This window comes from Rhinoderma darwinii, chromosome 4, assembly GCF_050947455.1.
Source record: "Rhinoderma darwinii isolate aRhiDar2 chromosome 4, aRhiDar2.hap1, whole genome shotgun sequence".
Taxonomy (NCBI): Eukaryota; Metazoa; Chordata; class Amphibia; order Anura; family Rhinodermatidae; genus Rhinoderma; species Rhinoderma darwinii.
The window spans coordinates 29,426,399-29,432,398 of record NC_134690.1 but is presented as its reverse complement, the minus strand read 5'-3'; the positions used below and the strand labels follow the sequence as shown (position 1 = coordinate 29,432,398).

Below are 6,000 nucleotides of genomic sequence, written 5' to 3'. Positions count from 1 at the left end.
AAAGCCCAAAACAATATAGATCAGCACAAAATATGCTAAAAATGATGTTAAATCAAAAGAATAATAATGAAGTTTAATCAAAAGAATTTACAAATTGATTCTTCTGGTCCACATAATATTGCAGCTCAGAGCCAGATTTTCCGGATTATCGGGAGCCAGAGTAAAGGAATGTCACAGTATGTAAGTATGTATACATACGTATAGCCAGTAGTATGAGTGTGCTATAGACTGGTGCAGGGAGCTAGCTCCTCTAAGAGCCTCTGTCGGCATTCCCTCTCACTAGAGGTGTGGTCTTCCCCTGGATAGTGAGGATACAACATTCCCTGCTGAAATCTTCCAGAGATTATCAGGACACACAACGAAACTGGAGCTGGGATTAGGAGAGGAGACCCAAAAAAGGTAGGAATTTTATCAAAGTTTATTTAAAGTTGCGGACACAGAATCTATATATTTCCCATATCGGCCATTCCGCAGCTTCTTGTGTAAAACTTCTTTATGGAACAGGAAATTTTCATCTTCCTGTTATTTTGTTTTCGTTTTTGTCTATGAAGTTCATATCCAGATTGTATTCAAGCTGCGGGACAGTCCCTATCTAGGGGGCTCATGTATCAATACGGTGACTGGTATGATTTGGAGAATGGCGTTACAATGTGTCTGCAAGATGAATGTGATACAAAAAAAAAAGATAGCCAATCACTCTCAAGCATTGATGGTAAAGAAATGACGTATAAATATTCTATATAGTCTGCGACTATCAAACTACGCCCCTTTATAATGGCAAAAAATGAATTATCCGCAGGCGTTCCGGAAAATTTGGGGTTTTATGCCAATTTTCATTGTCATTTTTCAAGTCGTATTGACACGTTGTACATTTCTCTATATACTAGGACTGTACAGAAAGAGCTGGTAGCGTTCAATTTTGTGATGGTGAAGAACTATAAGTCTCAGCATATCATCCCTCTGCTCTTTCTGAAGAATTTGCATAGATAAGGAAGTGCGTATTTGTTCTTGCGCGCACTATTCTGCGATATCATTTCATTGTTGTGCAAGGTTTAGAAGTCTTGGAATCTTCTTTAGTTGAAGGACTACAAGCCTCAGCACAACCTGCCATATAGAAGCGAGTATACTCCACGTCTTGTGGTTCCAGGAGGGAGGCAGGTTTCTTGGGTCTGCAGCACGTTTCCTTATTACTTATGGTCTTATAAAGTCATTTGTGGGCTCTGTAATAGATTTTACCACCACAATGCTTTGGTGTTTTTATAGGACCTGAAACCCAACAGTCCCAAGAACGGGCCAGTTTTAGCCCCGAGGGGACGGCAGTCACTTACCATTGAAATCTGCGGGAGCTGAGGAGTCCTTACAACCATTTCCACAACCCATTCATTTTAATGGGGAGAGGCTTTGCATGGGCGGCCTATCTCCCCCGATATATAGGGGCACGACTATGTGCATAATGATTTTTCAGTACAGTATAAGCAATCAACACTTTACACTGGGATTATGTTTACAATCTCTTTAAATTGTAGGAATTGTGACTATAATCTGAACGGTTTTTACATCGGTGATGGGTTTACAGGGACACTGGTATATATTGAAGACTAAAATCCTGCAGGAAAAATAGGGTGTTTTTTTTTTTTTTTGACCCCATTAAAGTTTTTGAAAAAGGAATTGAAAAAGTATTGCAAGGAGACGTCATTATTCGCATGAACACCCTGGGGCTGATCCGTTTTATTCGTGGCAATACACTGTGCACAATTATTAGGCAAGTGAGTATTTTGACCAGATCATCATTTTTTATTATATTTTCCAACTTCAAGCTGTATAAACTTGACAGCTGATTGGATGAAGCATACCAGGTGATGTGTATTTGTGTAATGAGGGAGGGGATGGCCTAAGGAGATCAAGACCCTATATCAAGGTGTGCAGAATTATTAGGGCACATTCAGACGTGGCGGAATTGCTGTGGAAATCCTTTGCAGACAGTTTATCCATTGGTTTCCACACCATTTTAGTTATCTTCATGCAGACGTTGCGGAAAACTCCGCTGCGGACCATAGGTTGCGGTGCAGTATTTTCCCTCCGCAGCAGGCACTGTCTGTTGCGGAGAAGAAGCGGAATTTCACTGCGGATTTCAGCCTTTGCAATGCAAACACTGAAATCTGTGGCAAGTCCGCTGTGATATCCGCAACGTCTGAATTACCTGTCAAATATGCAAATGTTGGTGCAGATTCGTTGCGTAATTGCCCCAAATCTGCACCAACATTTGTAGCGGAAAAACTCCGCCACGTCTGAACGTGCCCTTAGGCAGCTTGTTTTCCTCTGGCAAAATGGGTCACAAAATAGATTTAGGCTACGTTCACACACTTAACAAAAAACTTCTGAAGATACCGATCTGTTTTCAAGGGAAAACAGCCTCTGATTTTCAGCCGTTTTTTAAGCAACTTGCATATTTTGCGGCGTTTTTTACGGCCGTTTTCGGAGCTGTTTTTCTATTGAGTCAATGAAAAATGGCTCCAAAAACGGCTCAGGAATTGACATGTACTTCTTTTTACGTGGCCTTTTTTTTACGTGGCCGTTTTTAAAAATGGGCGCGTCAAAAACGGCCCGTGGGAACGGAACGCAGTTTTTCCCATTGAAAACAATGGGCAGATGTTTGGAGGCATTCAGCCCCCGCATTTTTTGCCATTTTTCGGGCGTTTACGGCCCCAAAAATTTATGAAAATAGCCCGTGTGAACATACCCTTAACTGACTCTGAAAAGTCAAAAATCATCTTTCAGAGGGATGCAGCACTCTTGAATTTGCTGAGATATTGGGGCGTGATCACAGAACCATCAAACTTTTTGTTGCAAATAGTCAACGGTTTGAGAAGAAAAAAACGCAAATTAACTGCAAAAGATTTGAGAAGAATCAAACGTGAAGCGACCAGGAACCCATTATCCTCCAGTGCGGTCATATTCCAGAACTGCAACCTCCCTGGATGGGCCAGAAGTACAAGGTGTTCAGTGCTCAGAGACCTGGCCGAGGTAAGGAAGCCTGAAACCCGACCCCCACTGAACAAGACGTCAAGACTGGGCCAAGAAATATCTGAAGATGGATTTATCAAAGGTTTTATGGCTGATGAGATGAGTGACTCTTGACGGACCAGATGGTTGGGCCCGTGGCTGGATCAGTAACGGGGACAGAGCCCTACTTCAACTCAGACGCCAGCAAGGTGGAGGTGGGGTACTGCTATGGGCTGGTATTAGTAAAGATCAACTAGTTGTAAATTTTTGTGTTGAAGATGGACTAAAAATCAACTCCCAAAACTCCCTTTCAAGAAAACCATGATTATTAGGGTATGTGCACACGTAGTGACCAAAAACGTCTGAAAATACGGAGCTGTTTTCAAGGGAAAACAGACCCTGATTTTCAGACGTTTTTTGAGCAACTCACGTTTTTCGCTGCGTTTTTCGCAGCGTTTTTTACGTCCGTTTTTGGAGCTGTTTTCATTGGAGTCTATGAGAAAACGTCTCCAAAAACGTCCAAAGAAGTGCCTGCACTTCTTTTGACGAGGCTGTATTTTTACGCGTCGTCGTTTGACAGCTGTCAAACGACGACGCGTAAATGACAGGTCGTCTGCACAGTACGTCGGCAAACCCATTCAAATGAATGGGCAGATGTTTGCCGACGTATTGTAGCCCTATTTTCAGACGTAAAACGAGGCATAATACGCCTCGTTTACGTCTGAAAATAGGTCGTGTGAACCCAGCCTCATGCAGGACAACGCTCCATCGCGCTCATCCAAGTCCTCCACTGCATGGCTAAATGAAAGAATAATGACACGGGCCCCATCCTCACCTGACATACTGTAAACCCTATGGAAAACTTGTGGGCCCTTCTTACGGTGAAGGAGAACAGTGCACCTCTCTGATCAGTGTCTGGGGGGCGGTGGTTGCTGCTGCACAAAAAGTTGATCGTCAACCGAAACTGACAGACTCCATGGATGGACGGCTTATGACTGGTATTGAAAAGAAGGGCGGCTATATTGGTCACTGATTTCTTTTTGGAAATGTCAGAAATGTTTATTTGTAAATTTTGAGTTGTTTGTTTATTATTCTCATTTTAACAGATGAAAATAAACAAGTCAGATGGGAACATTTTTCTTTTTCATTTAGTTACATAATAATTCTGCACAGTCTCACGCACACGACCATTGTGACACTCGGGCCGTTTTTGACGGCATCCGAGTGGCACCCGATGATCTTCACGGGCCCATTCACTTTGACGGGTGAATCGGGTTCGTGAAAAATGGTCCGAGTCTCCGATACCAAGAAAAGATAGGACATGTCCTTTCCTTCCTCGGATCACTGACGGGACAGACGGACGGCGCACTCGGTCGTGTGCATGAGGCGTTATAATTGCCCAATAATTCTGCACACATAGATATTCTACTAAGAACCTCACTTTTACTTTCTTAAATCTTCAGGTTTGAGGTTTAACATTTTGGATTGACCGACAGCAATGTAGTTGTTCAATAATAAAATTAATCCTCAAAAATAAAACTTGCCTAATAATAGTGCACACAGTGTATAATGGGTCCTGCTAAAAAGTGATCCTAATAGAGGTGATGGGTCCGTATTACAACCTCAACTGCAATTTTTGCTATGGATTGGGTGGATTTTTTTTTTTTTATTACAGATTAGCAGGAATTCCATTCAAAAGTGTTCTAGATTAATGGAGTTTTACTGTATTACGGTATTGAAGAAAATCTCGGCTTTGCAGTCAGAATCAGGGGCATAGATATAAGGCGATTGTACCTGCGTCAGCAAGAAATGATCTTGAAGATGGTCAGGAATTTAATATAATCCCTGCATTAGGGCTAAATGTATAATTACAAGATTTTACGCGGATCTCCTATTCTTTATTACTACTTTGTTACTACTGTTGATTTTTTTTATTTGATTTTTTTTTAGTCCAAAAGTGCGGGATATTGACTAATCCGACACCTTAATGATGCCAGATTAATGGAATTTTTGCTGTGTTTGGTTGAGCTGTCATTTCTAGCAACACAAATCTTTAGGATCAGTTACATAATATTTACAGGGAGAAGATAACCGGCATTCCTGAAACCTCTGTGCTGCTCTGAATGATCCCTGTAAAGACAGGTTTTATGGAGCAAGTGCAAGACTCAGAGTCATCCTCCGATAAAGGGTAAATGTCTGAGAATAGAAATTCACAGATAGACGTTCCTATATGTTATCATACTCACTAGAGTCCAGGAAGCTGAGATATGAGGAGCTGTTAGCAGGATTATCACACTATATTATTACTATTATTCTTATTCTTATTATTATGATTAATTATTATATGTATTATTATTATTATTTTATTATTATTAACATTATTATTTATTATTATCATCATTATTACCATTATTATTACTATTATTATTTTATTGTTATTATAATTATTATTATTATTATTATTATTATTATTATTATTATTATTACTATTATTATTATCATTATTATTATTTTATTATTATTATGTTTAATATTATTACCATTATTATTTATTATTATCATCATCATTATTATTATTTTTTTATTATTATTATTATTATTATTATTATTATTATTATTATTATTATTATGTATAATATTATTTCCATTATTATTTATTATTATCATCATCATTATTATTATTATTATTATTATTATTATTATTATTATTATTATTATTATTATGTATAATATTATTTCCATTATTATTTATTATTATCATCATCATTATTATTATTATTATTATTATTATTATTATTATTATTATTATTATTATTATTATGTATAATATTATTTCCATTATTATTTATTATTATCATCATCATTACTCTCATGATTATTATTATTATTATTATTATAACAATTACCTTGGTAAAAGGAGGACTGCTTCACAAAATTGATGCTGCAAGGTTTCCATGCAGTGGCTGGTGGGTGGCTTGTGTAAAGTGAGTGTGGACC

At 38.3% G+C, this 6,000-nt stretch overlaps 1 protein-coding gene across 1 annotated transcript in view; it reads left to right on the top strand.

The window, feature by feature from the left end:
* The first annotated feature begins 343 nt into the window (after positions 1-343).
* ADGRF5 (adhesion G protein-coupled receptor F5) overlaps positions 344-6,000 on the top strand; it is a 190,257-nt gene continuing 184,600 nt past the window's right edge. Inside the window, exon 1 of the mRNA XM_075860964.1 lies at positions 344-399. The gene's annotated coding sequence lies outside the window, so the exon portion shown is untranslated. The remainder of the gene's footprint in view (positions 400-6,000) is intronic.